This window comes from Cyrtonyx montezumae, unplaced genomic scaffold (assembly GCF_038088225.1).
Source record: "Cyrtonyx montezumae isolate F1298 unplaced genomic scaffold, pur_monq_1.0 scaffold_14, whole genome shotgun sequence".
NCBI classification, from domain to species: Eukaryota; Metazoa; Chordata; class Aves; order Galliformes; family Odontophoridae; genus Cyrtonyx; species Cyrtonyx montezumae.
In genome coordinates, this window is record NW_027071870.1 from 4909962 (window position 1) to 4925722 (window position 15761).

A 15761-nucleotide genomic window follows, 5' to 3' on the forward strand; every position below is an offset into this window, starting at 1 on the left:
AACGATGCTGTCTGCTTTCTACCTCTGTGTTAGAGTGTAGGAGAGGGCATGCTAACACAACTGGGAAAGCCCTGCTGTATACTGTCTTCTCATTCAGTACATCATAGAGAGGAAGAGAAACTTTAGCAAAGCATTTTGACTTTCCCCTAACTTTCGCTAGAGATTCATCCTATAATTTATGGTTTGATTTTTTAAAATGACTTTTCATTGGACCATGCACATACACGAGAGTCCATCAGTCAAGAACAATATACACACAACTCCTAAAGACTAGGCTCCATTTATTTTTTTTTCCTGTGGGGGGAAAAGTAAAGAAGAGCATCATGAAGAATGCCTTTAGTGTTTCCCAGTTTTTCCTAAACTGGAAAAAAAACCTGCCATTTGTGTTCTACAGTACTTTACTATCATCCTACAGCTGCACTCAGCAGATTTAAGGTCAGTGTCCACTCTTTCCTCTTTTCCCAACCCCTCTTCTCCCATGGCATCTGAGATCTTATAACCAGAAAATTCTTAAGATTTATCAGCTCTAATTATCTAGCAGTGGGGTTTCAAAGAAGAAATAGTTGCACACCCAGACGTAATACAGATGTCCCAGTGATGACATGTCAGCAGAAAGTGTTTTTCTTCTCTGCCTCCTCCCTCTTCCTTATTCCTTATCTAATCTCATTACCCTCAACACATTTGTCAGTGCTATTGACATGATGCTTGGAAGTGGGAGTGAAGCAGGAGTGGCCATGCCATGGGCTGTGGGGCAGGGAGGTCTGAAGCCAAGGTGCCCCTTGCACCTGGTGGGCATGCTCTTTAACCACTACATGCTCTCACCCACAGGCAGAGGGGATTGTTTGCAGGGGGGTTCACAAGTAGCCAACCTGTTGTCCTTGTGTGTTACACCTGAGAAACCACCCCACAGAAATCCCACTGCTGTCCTGGCTGTGTGCAGCAGTGCAGTCATCCCACAAGGCTGGCAAGCTGCAAGCCATCTGGGTAGAAAGGGCTCCCAGTGATTTGGCTTCTGCTGCACATTCACTTCATCAAAACCAAAGTTTGGATGGAGATTTTCCTTTAAAAATGCTTTTTGTCCTGAGGAAACGCAATAAAGGATTGAAATTATGTTCTCAATCCAAAATTAATCTGGACAATTGGACAAGGGAGGGAAGGGATGAAGCAAGAGCTTTGATTTGCAAGGGAGAAGTTTTTCTATCAGCTCTGTGTATAAGAAGGTGAAGTGTAAAAATAGTGTTTATCTAGGATTTTCACATTTTCTTCAAGGAAAAAAAACAAAGAACAAAAGATCTCAAACAGCCATTTTGATAAGGAACATTTCTCAAAGAAAGAGTAATGGAAGCAATGCTGAGTCAGGATTCTTCATACACGGTGATGTATGAAGACCTCCTCCTCTCCCCCTCAAGCCCATACTGCATGCAAGTTTTATTTATAGTCTTGTCACTGCAAATCATTCTTCAGCTGCTTTACAGTACAGGAGTAAAGGCCAAATTGTTTAAGTACAGTTGCACACATTTTAAATTTCAGTATATCTGCAGGCATAGTTATAACTCGTCACACATTTACAAGTGTCACAGATATGTCACGTCTCCTTCTATATCCTGTGTATTTCTGATGTGAGGAAGCCAGACATGGAGTAAGATAGGCTACTCATTAACTTCCAAGTTTTAATTCCCTTTCCTCTTCCATTAAGAGAGCACATAGATGCTGCTCTGTTCACCTGGACAAGATCTCCACAAGGACACAAACCTCCTGCTGCTCCCCACCACCTACACAGTCAGGGTGAGATGCAGCTGACCTGAGCACAGGAACCTATCCCGTACCAGAGGAGGAGAGAGGGCTTCCTCTGGCACTGGGACCATCGCAGGCATAGCCATATATTTTCTTACTGCAGGTAAAACCTTACAAACTTCATCCCTTCCTTGCTAGATATCAGGTATGTAGGGCAAGAATAGATCCTGCCTTATCTGCTAGAGATAATTAATCCCTCAAAGGGAGACAACAGTGAAACCCTTCCATAGGTAGGTCCTAAAATTTCCCAAGTAGGTCTGTACTATGCAGGGCTGGCAGCTTGGGCTGCTGAGCCAGCTTCTAAAGGGCTATGGTAATGCTACAGAGGAAGTAACAGATTTCTTGCCACTTAATATGCACTGATGGAATATGTATTTGAGTTCACGTGTATTTTAAAACATAAGACTATACTTCTATTTAATAAAAGCTGCAGCACTGATGGAAGGCAGGCTTCTTTAAAACTCTTATTATTGTAGAACACTTTGAACTGGAATACTAGTTTCAGTCAGAGCCCCTGTGACCCACATTCATGGATTCAGTGTGGGCTTACTAGATTAGAAACCAAACAAAAAATGTGTATCAAAATATAGTTTGGAAACAGGAGAAAGTTAGCAATTGAACGTCAACACTAGGCACCTATGCTTCAAGGAGAAATCCAGTTCCTGCTCCTATGTCTTTAATGTTCTTATCAGTAATTTGACAAGAAGTACGAACATTAATATAACATTAGGATAATTTAGTTGAAAAAAAGTTACACCAACATAATGCATTGATAACTGTAACATGAAGGAAAGTACAACAATGACAACAGCATACCAAAGTCCTAAGCTGCAACAAGTGAGAATTTACTCAAACAACAACAGCCATATGCACAGAAACAAAAGAAAAAAAACTGCTTACCTTCAGAAGACCCCACGCATGCAATGATCTCCAGCAAGATACCATTGCCTCCACTGCCAACCCTTAAATGAGTTTTGAAAAGGGGTGGTTCCTGGCTCCACCCCTTCTGGTCACTCAGGTGCACTGCTTGCACCTGAGCTCCCCTGGGTTGGCCCTGCCTTCCCACCAGGTTCTCAATCACTGGTTCAAGCTTGACTTAGCATTTCTGCTACAATAACACACTTCCCTTTCTAACAGAGAGGTGTGAGAATGTGCAGCAATTGTGTGCTGAAGTTAAAGAAATTTGGACTGCAAATGAATCTTTCAAGAGCACAGCTAACTGATGGATTGAATGTAATGTGTAACTAGTTCCTATGTAATTAGGGGCTCAGATGTTGCAGATTCATGCTCAAGCATAATGAATGGCCAGAGCTGTGGAAGGTGCAGTACAGTCTTTGGTTTCATGGCAATGGCCTGGTCGTTGCCTTCATACCTGTCCTGTTGGAAGCAGTGGCTTTGTTACAAGAGCGAGCAAGGAGACCTTGTCACTGTCCTACCTTCTTTACAGTGCTTTTCACAATTTTTGAACGCGGTTGCTCATCCATATTCCTTCTGATGACACATGTAACTACCAGGACTATTCCTGGAGATGGATCAGGAACAAGACAGGCACACATGGAAGTGCTTCAAAAGCCAGTTGCTAGATGAACTGCAGATGTTCCTTTCAAATACTGGTAGCTATTCTGCTCAAAATTATTTCCAAAAATACAATAAGGGAATAGCAAATTCCTTGTTTAATCAATACTTTCACTTTAAAATACTTATTTTTTCCCTCAGTGCTTGCCAACTTAGAAAGAATTTGCTGCAAATAGAAGCTAGAATTTCTCAGACAAAACACAAACACAAACAAAAACAAAAACAGAAGGTCCACAAAGGGGAAAGGTAGTTTCTGTTCTCCACTAAATGTCCTTTTTAAAAACAAATAAAGGACAATATTTCTTCATTTGTCCCAAGTCTGGCATGCTTTTAGGAAAAGCAAAACAAGAGCAGAATGCAGGATATTGTATATTACAAGTACTTCAGGCATTATGAGTGGAAAAACAAATACCTACTGCTGACAATGCTTTTACCTCAGAGATGATTTTTTTCTCTTCTCTGGCTTTCATTGTTCCCAAAGCAGTTTGTTTATGAATGTCTCAAAACTGTGAGGCTGTGTGTAAAAAAATCAGAGCTTAATGATAATCGTTTTACAGATACCGCAACATTTTAAAATGACTTTGTGACTTTTGCTTAGATAGATAATAAGGGCTTCCATTATTGACCCTTCCTTTCAGAAGCTGGCTTGGTTTTAAGCAGTGAAGTGTTTGGGCAAGTTTCTTCCTTTTCAAAAATTCAAAAATAAGAACAGAGGCAGATAAACACTTGAGTTTCAGGATCAGAAATCAAACTTTTGTTTAAAAATTGTTTAATGACAAACTACATCAGCTTGAGAAAATGTCAGAGAGTGGTTTTGAACTGTGTATCATTCACATTTATAAACTAAAAAAGCCCGAGTTCTTGCAAAGTGGGGTCAGAGAACTACATCAGGCATGCTGGAGCTGCAATACCTAGATTTCCCTGATCTCCACAGCACTAATTTACATCAGAGAAAAACACTTTCCTTTTCCGCTTCTTCATACCATATGATGTTTCAAATTCAGAGGAGAACTCAAAGGTGGATGATGTTGTCTTCCAACCTAATAGTTGTAGCAGGTGAAAGAAGATGTGAGGCTGCAGCAGATGCAGTACTTCTTGCTGATCCCCATGTCACCGTATGCACAAGTGGTTTCTTTCTCTTCCAAACACCTTGATGCCAGATGAATTCAGTGGGCTCTGTGAACACCAAAATCTATCAAAAATAGACGATGATAAGATTTGCTTCTACTGTCAAGGCTGTGACTTCTTAAATTAGCTTCAAGTCCAGTAGAGTTTCTCTTGCTGAGATGCTCCTGACATGAGGCCATATGGGTAGCACCAACATTAATCTCTCTCCAGGGATGCTCTTGCACTCCCCCCACTGGAATTTGCACTGAGGCTGCATTTGCAAACACAAGCAACATGTATCTGTGTTCCCCGAAAGAGAAGCAAAATGGCTGCGCGGAAGGAACTTCCGCATTACACACATTCCAGTTGTTCCTTTGAGCCACAGCCATAACTCCCTCCAGATGTAACCCTTCACTTCTCCCTCTTTACAAGTTTATTTTCCTTGTAAGGAAGAAAAACATGGAAAAGATTTTTGGTGGGTGTAGACCGAACTGAGAAGTACTGAATGTAAAGAATGAAGAAGGCTTTGTACAACATCCGACTACAGCCACTAAGCTTAGGCACACACAAAGCCCCGAAGTGCTAAACCCTTTCAGATGCCTCTGTCTAGGTGAAATTCATCCTCTTGCCTAACTGTACTTGGGAGAGGTGTATGCGTGTGTTTGTGTGCAACACAGGAAAAGAAACCTGAGCCTCAGTGTACGGCCTGAGCAGGGAGCTGTGTGGCTTTCTGTAGCTCCTGTTCTGACTCTGGGGCTGATCAGATCTGAAGGTGCTGCAGGCATCCCTTCTGAGGGGCTGATCAGGGCAGACGTGTGCAAGCCTGGGGCAGATCCCCAGCTCTCATGCTTCTCTGCCAATGCTCTCTAGAGGAGGACAACCCTCCACTTTCACAATTCAGTGTTCTCCTGGGGGCAGCATGGCGATCATGTTGAATTTCAGTCTGTTTGGGTGTAGGCACTGTACCGGTTGACATGTACACTTACACTCCTTGTGTGGAGGACAGCAACGCCTCCTGCTTTCTGAGGCTGGAGGGTGACTGCAGCTAAGACTATGCCTAGGCATCGTGGTGAGTAGCAGCACAATGGTAACAGCTGAAGTGCTTAAGGTGTGCTCTCTTTTAACCCAAACCTCAGCCTTGATGATCCACCTTCAGAAGAGCTGGGGCAGGTCTGCCATGTGCTCTTGGCAATGCCATTCCCCAGACACCCAACAGCAATGACGGCCACAGTCCCCAGAAGACTTTTCTAGGAGTGCTTTAGTGCACCAGACAAAACCAAAACAACAATCTCAAAACATTCACAGTGTTTTATAACTTCACCATGACACCGTGCTGATAAATGGTTATGTTGTTTACCCCATTAATGAAAGAAAAAACTGTGGGTTTATTTCCTCTGAACACAGAAGTAAAGCACAGCACATACACAAATGTGGCATCATACCATTGGCTTTTTCTCACCCATAAATACTGCTGGGGCTTTCTGTTTGCCCAGACCTTTCTGCCTGCATCTTGCTGTTCCTTCACCCTTCCAATAAACGATCCCCAAAAGCAGGCTTACAAGACATGGACAACTGAATTTAATCCTCTTGTCTAGCAATAGTTGCTACTAAGATAACGGCAGGAGAACAGAAAACATAAAAGCCTTCAGGCACCACTGCTTTATTTTTAAAAAGGCCCAGAGATAAAAGTAATAATGAGGGACTGAACAAAGGCTTCCTGCTGAGGTATGATAGATACCTGCATCATTACCACACAGCACATAGGTGTGTAACCTGCTAGCTTGGTGGGTGTCAGGTACAGAAGTTCTCTTCCTAGGATGCTCTGAACAACTGATTCAATAATTCATATTTGGAAAAAAAGTACCTGTATATACAGATGCAATAGGCATAGGGTAACTCCCTATTTTGTGTCAACACATAGATATCCTACAAAGTATTGTTTTTCTTTCTTCTTATTCCTCCTTGTTTGTTTTTTTTTTTTTTCCCTTCTTTCTGGTTTATGTTTAGATTCTTATTAGAAACATGTGATAAAATCAAAAACATGAATTTGACTGCCAAAAGTTAGGTCTCTGAAACCATATGTAGGCATCTAAAGTGCCTGACTTTTAGAGATTCTGGGCTCAGAGTGGCAGAGCAAGCTAGTGATTTAGGTATAAAAACATACATCTTCAGGTTCTTGTTTTGAGCAATCAAACAGGAAATATTTTGGCCACTACATTCAGGCAAGAAAATTTAACATGACAAATATTGGAGCATCTAACAAGTTAAACTCTTAAATCATTAGCAGAATGTGGCAAGGCTGTAAACTTTCCAAGACATTTCACTGAAAATCTCAAATTAAATAGTTGGAATTCCAGGCTCCTCTAAGTTCATTTGTTATTGCCAAGGGACCACTTTTAGACCAAGTATTGGCAAACCTGGGGCTGATTTAAGAGAAATTTAGGAGTCTTAGTTCAACAGTGCAATTGGTACCATGTATTGGTTGAGGCCGCCAGCCCCTGGGGGAACTGAGCCTTAGCTGTGCTTTTTGCACTGCAGTTCTCCCTAGGCTCTCATGCTTTGCTGCATACTTTTGGAGTTGGCTCAGCCTGAGCATTTCAGTGCCAGAGGTTTTGCAACTGGTGCAGCACCAGAAAGGACCAACAAAGAAAGGGGTGCTGCATGTTGAACAGCCCCTTGGCTGCAGCACTCAGGCACAGAGCAGAGAAAGTGGATGCTTGGCTGTATATAGGATCTGAATAACCCATCAGGATCTGAATAACCATTTATTTCTCAGGGGCACAAGGGAGTTGCTGTCCCATGACTGACACTTCCACTGACTGTATAAGGCATTGGTGTAACTGGGAGAGATGCTCTGAATTGCCTTGCTGGGCCAGAAGACTGTTATTTAGGTATTAAAATGACCAATTTAGGCATCCATAATAGGAAGCTTGCTTATTGCATTTGTGTGCTGTAACCATTGCGTATTATGCTGTTCATAATCGTGTCATTGTTTCCGTATGCTTCCTGTGTTATTACATCCATCTGCTGCTCCATATTTTACATTTGAAGTGCAGGCTTTCTGTGCCATGGCTTTGCTCAGTGCCTAGAACACAGAAGAGGCATGCCAACACTTAAATTCTGCATTTCCCTGCAAACATTGGTAGAAGCACTTGATGCTTAAATTGAACAGTTCAGAGAGGAGATCAGAAATATGCTTAATTTCTACTTTTGACTACCAACATTTGTGTTGTTTGCATGCTGATATCTGCCACCTAAGGGAGTGAAAAATGGAGGGCAAATTAAAGGATTGATTTTCCTATCAGTTTCCAGACTCTTCAAGCTGTAAATGTCATTGTCAGCATGCTGGGAAGAAAATACATCTTTCACAAAAACTTTATAGGATATTTTTGCACCTATGACAAGCCAGCCCCAACAAGGAACTGTTAACACACAGGCTCCACTGCCACCATCTTGTACTCATAGTAGTTTCACAGAGGCTTTGGATGCATGAAGCATTCCTGCTAGCTTTAATAAAAGGCTGTATGTGGGCCGAAGTTTTTAAGAGTTATCACATTTCTGGCTGCTCAGATTAAAGCAGTTCTGATTTTCCAGAGGGCACCCAAGGATTCAAAGCCCTGATCACTTCACTGTCAACCGCCTCTTGATTGAGTCAGCACCCCAGCCAAGATGTTGTCAAGGATCATATTTTCCTCCTTGTAAAACCCCTGTGATGATCTGGTTCGTGGCTGTTTGTGTATCTGTACTCCCACTCAGCATTCCTTCAGCTGGAGACAGAAGCAATTCTCTAGCACAGAGTAGAGAAAAGGCAAGAAAGGCTATACATCTCTAACTTGCTGCCGAAAAGCTTCAGAGTAATTTGTTAAGAAACTCTAGAAATCACATGTAGCTTCTGCATAACTCTATATTCAAAAGAAAAGCAAGCCTGATCCCTTGGATATCCATAGATTCAAAGATGAAAAGAGTATTTGGTATTTTTCCCCACCTGAATTGCTCTGCACAACAGCTTGGAAAACTATTATTTGTATGACAGTTCATTAGCTTTGAATGTGTCTGGATTAATGGTAATGGAATAAGCAGACTTTTTCAGCTGGCCTGAGATGAATAAATAGCTGACATCACAAGACACATAACTACTTTCTTCATTAATTTGGTTTTAATTTATTTCACCAGTTCTACCAGGTGGGACCTGGTTTCCACCAGAAGCAGTTGTTATCTGCAAGATGCGTCCCATGCTGTTCTTCAGTGTTCACTACCCAAGATGAAGATATGAGATATGAAGTGCTTTGCCCAATATTACAGGAAGTGTGCAGTGAAGTTGATGGGCAGACTGAGTTTACTCATGTTCAGTCTCAAGCCCAAGCACAAAGCTATGCTTTCCCTGCCTTGTCCTCCATGTACACTGACAAGTGGCCACTGCAGAGGAAGCTGCAGGGCCTGCAGTGATGGTGGAGAAGCTGCTAATAAAGCTCCAGAGCACACATGATGCAGGCAGATCCAGAGACCAGGCTGTGTTAGCAGCTGAGAGGAATGGAGCTCAGCTATGACAGGGTGTTGGGAGGGCTCATTTCGAGAGCCAGTTTGCAAGAAACAAACCAGCACGTGGTTCTGAGAGACAAGGGATGAACCTGGAGGAAAAACGGGGCAACAGACTTTATGTGGAGCAAAAAGAGAAGACCAGAGAAATACTGTTATAGATGAGAAGGCAGGGTTGTGTGTGTGGGAATAACAGGGTATGAGCTATCTGTGGGATGCCTGTTTAGATGTTACTACTTGTGTAACACCTCAGCAGCCCTGCAGAGATAATCCTGTTGCTTTCCCTGCTTAGACATGGCTGGATTCTGCCCAGGCCTCCCTTGGAGGAAGGAGGAGGCAGCCATGGTGTGAGATTAGCCCTCAGGAGACCTATGGTGTCCAGCTGGGGCCTCATTGTGTCATGGCAACAGCTGGTGGCAGAGCTGGGGACCTGCTGCTGTGTGGGAACACTGGGGGATTTCAGCTGGAAACACAGCAAGGAGCTGCAGGAAGGAGCAAGAACTGAGGCAGAGGGAGGGAGTTTAAGAGTCCACGAAAAGTTTTGCAAGAAGGTTTGCTCTTGAAGACATTGCAGTGAGTCAAAGTAGTGGAAACCCAGCGGTTTCACACACTGTTGTTAGCTTGAAATGGCTGGAGGGTCGAATTCATAGTCTTCGTTTTACTAAATTACTGAACAAAGACTTGGCTGGATGCTTAGTGAAATAATGTGTAATAGACACCACAGGGCTGACTGCCTTTTTGTGTGTATATGGGCATTAGAAGAGTGGGGGCGGAGACTAAAACTCTTTCCCCAGAATCAAGGAGAACATATTCTCATAACTCCTGTGGGAATTACTGAATAGTTGCAGATGTGTTCATGAGACAGGAGTCACCCTCAGGTTTTTAAACAAGAAGCAGATCGACAAGAGATTGCATCAAATCTCTATTGTCCAAATCAAGGTGAATGAAGAGGAGTCAGTGGAGCAGATAGCATAAAACAAGCAGCACCCAACAGAGCAGAGCTTTGCAGACATTAAAACCCATAAGATGCTTCAGAAACCTTCAAGGCAAAGGACTGGGAACTGTGGTATGACAGGATTTCCCCTTGTGAGAGTAACTGCTTCTGTCATGCCATCAGCGCAGCTCAGTTGCTGAGCAGGCCGACACCGAGAGGAGCAGGCCCTTCCTCCTCGCCCTGCTTTCCCACCTCATCTTTGCATTAGTGACTTTCTCATTACATTGAGCACTTTGCAGATATGCTCAGATTCAGCTATCCTCAGGAATGGCACCATCCTCCTTTACTATCAGCTCCTGTAGCCTTGCCCGCACTGTAGTAAGCACATGAAAATCCTTACATTCAGACTCAGATATGAACCAAGCAGAATCACTGTTATTAGTGTCAAAGTGCTTCATTAGTACTGAAACACATTAAATGTAGAATTAAATAAGTGGTAAACCTAAAAAAACACCAAGCAAAGCATTCATTGAGGCTAAACCTGGAAGTGAAACAGAATCAGTGAATCTTGCATTGAATCAGTTAACTTTTCAATTCCATTGCCAGTTTGACTGTGCCCCCTTCATTGGTTAGAAAGGAGCTACTGCAGTTCAACCACATCTTAAATACAATGATACTGACTTTTCAGTGTATGTAACAACATGTGATACAAGGAAAGGAAAAAAAATCCCTTTTAAAAACCACTGTAGTCCTCAGGTCTCTTGGGTCAGCTATAGGAAGAAGGTTTCCATGAAAGATTTACTTTTTTCTGGTTTGAAAAAGCTGTCTTTGGATAGCACAGTCTGTACTGTGCCAGTGGAAGATGTTGTACAGCTTTAATGAATACTAAACCAGTTACTCTGAAACAGCAGCTAAGCCCGAATCTTTCAGCAGACATTGGAACAAATTCAAGTCTAATGTCTTCACCACCTCCTTCCCTCTCTTAAAGCCAGCGAAGTGAATACAGCCTTTCACGTAGGAATGAGAAGGATTCACAAATAACTCAATAACCCTGACACAGCTGCAGAGATATTTTTTCCTGTCATTATCTAATTACTAGGGATATGCTCTTCCTCAAACTCTGTATGACCAATGAATCAATTGGTCGTTGTGGAAAAAGAAAAATCACTGTAGAAGATCATTAGTCTCGTTATCTTCTGGGGTCATAACTTCTCATCTGCTGCAGCAAAGCATTATTTCCAATCCATCCATCTTACTAACCATCTTCTTGTTCCTGTGGTAACACCTGTGTGTTTAAAGCTTTGATTTCTCCTCTGGAGCCTCCAGCTCTTACTATTTCTTTATCTCTGTCACTTATAGTTAACACCCTGCAGCCTTCTTTACTGCCTAAAGCCCTTTGTGCCTTGCCATTTTGCAGTTATATGTTGGCCAGTTATGCTTGGAGGACAGTGCTATCACAGTTCCATGTTCTTCCCTAGAAAAACAAATCTCTTCTTTTAAACACTGAGAAAATTCACTCTTTGTCCTTCTCCACAGGAAAAGTTTGTTCTGGTGTACCGAGTCACATCACAGATTTCTCATCCCGCTGCCTACTTTGATGCTTGCATTCACCCATGCTCTGCTTTTTTGATACACCAGAGCAAGTAGGATGATACAGTGCTGGATCTTTAAAAATAACATTTTCTGTTTGCAGGTTAGTTGGCATGGAAGTGTTTGTTGAAACACAGACATAAGAGTCTTGGAAGTCTCAGCAGGCACCTGGGATATCTCCCAGTGTCTCTTCTGTGCCTAAAAATGGAGAAATCCAGCTCTGAGCCTGGGTCTCCTCTGAGACCTCACTGTCAGTTTAAATATATTTTTTCGGTTTTTACTATGCTGACCTCACTTTTCCTAAATGCTATTACAATTTTAAAAGGTAAGAAAAAAAGATGATGAATTGTCTCAAGGACCAAGATCTATCACACACATACTTAAAAAATGTCAAATTTCTACAAAATTCCTGGAGTAATTTTGCAATTTCAGGGATGATTAGATTTGAGGAAACATTTTTTTTCTGAAAGAGTGGTCAGGCACTGGAATGGCCTGCCTAGGGAGGTGGTTGAGGCACCATCCCTAGTGCTGTTCAAGAAGCGTTTAGATGAGGTGCTAAGGGATTTGATTTAGTAGCTTAGTGGGTAGGGATAGTGATAGGAGGATGGTTGGACTAGATGATCTTGTAGGTCCTTTCCAACCTAATGTACCTATGAACCTACGAACCTATGATTTTCTGCTTCTCCTGAACAGAGAAGGGCAGATTGCATTTGCTGGGAAAAAAATAATGTAAACCCTCATGACCAGGAGAATGCATCAGAAGACACATTGTTTGCATTCTTGCCATGCACTTGATTTGACTGCCTTTTATTTTTCCTACTCAGATCTAAAATGTTCCCACATCCATCTGCCTTGATGTGCAGATTGCTGGGCATTTGGTCTTTACAGTGATAATAAAAGAGGGCCCACTCTGGCCCCATTTACAGGAGAAATGGGGAATCTAAAGTTGATGTTTTGTTAATATGACTCTGGGTGAATTTGTATAGAGCTGTTGGAAAATCAATTATGCCCCACAATGCACTGACCAGTTCACACCACATCCTGAGTTCTGTTCTGCTGCTTCTGCCCACTTCTGGAAAAGCAATACTGCCTGCCACAACCCAGCGATGGAACGAGCTGCTGCAGTTTGCCACGCAGTCCCTCCTGGAACAAAGGAACAGTACGCAACCAAACGAAATGCAGTGCACCAGTCAACTAGATGCAACACAATGAAAATGAATGAAACCAGCTGAAAAGCGAGCTCAACAATTACTTCCATTCTCATCTGAAATCCCCATAGGTAAGCAGGGTAGCATCTTGAACAGTTAAATGCCAGTCCAATCCAGCACACAGTCAAAACAAGCGCAGTCCTTCAATATTAAAAGCATTCCTGCTGTGTCACATCACGGCGCCTGCCTAAGCTGAATTCAAGACTCTTTATTGTCAAGAGGCACTACCATTACACTACATTTTATATGGATCTTTGCCAACAATCATAAATAAAACACTCACTCATAAACAATTCCTGAAGGCAGTTTGTCACATGGTATTTCATTAAAGAAAAATTTGCTGCAAAGTAGTGGAATACCTCAGTCCTTGAGCAGTAAGGGCTTTCTCTCCCCTATATCTCCTTCGATGCTTGGTCAGCTCCCAAAAGGCTTTTTAGCTCATGTATGTAGAAGATCCTTCCTGCAGATGGGTGACAAAAGCACAGCTAAAAGAGAAAATCGTGGCCGTTTTCAAGATGTTTAATATGGGGAACCTGTCGTGGCCTTTGGTGCTGGGAAGTTGGATAAAGTTGTAATGAAGTTGCAAATGAGTGACAGAGTGGTGACAGGAGAAAGTTGTTATTAGTAACCCGATTCAAATGTACCATTCCCTGTTAGGCAAATTCTGAAATTTTCAGAAACCAGAAAACTTCGCTTGACAGTCTTAAAAAAATGGGTAATCTTAGGGAGCTTGCTGCAGAGCACAATCTGCAGGAAGCACATGAAACAAAAGATGATGTCTCTCTGTTTATCAGACCACTGTGGTGGTCATGGCAGTAAAGAGCTTTAAAAGATTTTGAAGTAACCTCCTGTTTCCCACTCTCCCAACTATCACTGTACTCTCAATTAGCAGCTCACTGTGTCTGCTTGGATGCCTAAGGCTGAATTACTTTTACAGAAAGCTGCATCTAGGAACTCATTACAAAGCTGACATCACTGAAATGCAAATTCACCCCTGTGGGGATGTGGCAGAGGTTATCATGTCACACATTACTAATATACCAGGGGACAGATTATGTCTACTGCCTGCTGGCGTCCACCTCCAGGATGCAACATCCCCGGGGGATAAACACTCTTGGCAAGCACTGAAACCCAGAAATCTCCTTTGCAGAGTTCAATTTGCAGCCAAAACCGTCCACAAACGCTGGGATCCAGGACCGCAGTCCTTGACAGCACGCGGCTCCAGACGTTTCTATGGGGGAAGTTTAATCTACGAGGATGTAGAAATCTAAAACAAAGTTTTGCTCAAAGTAACTGTTTGTCAGATCATGTGCCTCTAATTTGGTTTCCAGTGACATTACACAGCTGCAGCCAATGGACTCCTGCCAGGCCCAGCAGTTACTGAGGTTCTTTTTGGTTTAAATTTAGTATCTGAACATGTTTTGCCCATCGTTAAAATGGAGAGTAATTGCTCAAAAGTGAACCGTGGATGTTACAACTGCAAAGAACTTATTAGGTCACCTAGTCCTATCCTTGGGGCAATGCAGAATTGAAAACACATTGGAACAAATACCAAACAGAGCCACGTTTGTTCTTTTTCCTTTTCTTTTTTTTTTTTTTCTTTATTGTAATCATTAATCAGTATATTCAAAAGTTCAGAAAACAACCACAAATGCCAGTGTAAACATGCTTCATGTATATAAGTAATATAAAGTATTGCACATACAAAAGTCCTACGTTTGGTATCGCCTTATGGTGCTGTTTCATCAGAGCTGTGCCAACGATGTGAATTTCAGGAGCTGGCAGATCTTATTTTGAAAGCTGCTTCATGCATCAGTTCAATATTTACAAAGGCTGCAAGCTCCCTATCCTTTTCTCAGGAAGATGATCCTACCTGGGATGCTTGGCATACAGAAGTGTGCACATGTGGACTGGGTTGGCCACAGGATGGTGTTTACCAGCTGATCTCCTCTACCCCTTTGGGGAAAGCTGCTGGTGGTAGCTTGCCAGGGAATTACATGTGTTCATGTCCTCCCTTCCTCAAAACCCAGAGGTGCAGCACTTCCTTTGTCCGTGTCTCCTCCTCTCAGTCAGTCTCGTGGGCACACTGTGAGCAATCAGCTGAAAGCTCCATGAAGGTCTTGCAATTTCCCTTGGATATGAAGTTGGAACACACCTGCTCAGACTTCCTAGTTCTTGCTTAGATTTCACAGGTCAGCCTGTTTGCCAGGAATGGTGAAATATCTGTCAGACCGACAGAAGTGACCTTGTCTTATGGCTCCTTCTGTCCTGAAGTCTTTAGAAGTGGGGGGGCAGTTACCCTAAAGCAGCCACACAGAGGCAGAATGGATGAGGCCATCAGACCATTTCAGAAGCTGAGATGGATGGGAAAGAAAAGGAGCTCAGGAAACAGATGTGATGTTTGTTTCAGAAAATTAACAACCCTTCCTGAAGTTTACACAAGATAGTAAATTCCTCACTTAGATTGCACAGGAAGACTTGGGCTTTCAGGCAAAAATTTGCACAGATCCAGAGCTTAGATCTCCAGCTGAGATAAGGACCAAGCTATTTTTGCTCATAGAGGTAAAGCCTCTCTTCATCAGGATCCCAAAGTCAGGAAGACCAACCAACCAAAACCCTACACCAAAAAACACCCAAACCAAATGTGTGTATTGTTTCTCTCAAAACATCTTTCCTTCTTTTTGTTCATGCTTGGCTGGTTGTCATCCTATTTTCTGCATAAGTAGAAACCTTGCTCACTTTCCCTACAAGACTTTGCTTAAGGGATCATTAAATTCTGCCATAAACTTTGGAGAAATATCTTCAGCTCTTTAAATATACTGCTGGATTCTTGTCCATAAAATGAAAACAAAAGGCAAAGATTTCTTTAGATGAACAAAATATTAGGGTCTATGACATAAATTCAATTGAAAATACAACAGCTATAGCCATTTTAAGAGAGCACCTCACCAAGTAACAGGGTAACGGCAAAAAATAAAACTCATCCTAGCTGCAAATTCCCAAGTTCTCTCCATATC